The sequence below is a fragment of the Tupaia chinensis genome, unplaced genomic scaffold (assembly GCF_000334495.1).
Source record: "Tupaia chinensis unplaced genomic scaffold, TupChi_1.0 Scaffold000403_1, whole genome shotgun sequence".
Classification (NCBI taxonomy): domain Eukaryota; kingdom Metazoa; phylum Chordata; class Mammalia; order Scandentia; family Tupaiidae; genus Tupaia; species Tupaia belangeri.
The window spans coordinates 899,635-900,026 of NW_006159905.1; positions in this window are offsets into that span (position 1 = coordinate 899,635).

Below are 392 nucleotides of genomic sequence, written 5' to 3' on the forward strand. Positions count from 1 at the left end.
CCCCCAGGGGTGATGCCCATATTGCAATCCCTTCTCCTCCATTCTCCTCTTGGGATTTGAGACATGCATGCACACACACCTGGTGTGAGTTTGAAGCTGCCAACTGTAGGACTCAAACTGTGGTTGGCCATGTGGGAGTCCAGCACCCTAACCACCACACCACCTGGCCCATAAATAATTCCTTAAAAAAGTCAATGTTAGGGGCTGGCAGGTGGTGTGGTGGCTAAGGATGCTGGACTCCCACATGGCCTACTGCAGCTCGAGCCCCACACCTGGCGGCTTGCTTTCTCGCTTTCCCTCTTCTCTCTCTCTGTCTCTTTCTGGTCAAATTAAAATTGATAATAAGGGAACAGCAGTTAGTGTAATGGCTATGTCACTGGACTCCCTTGTAG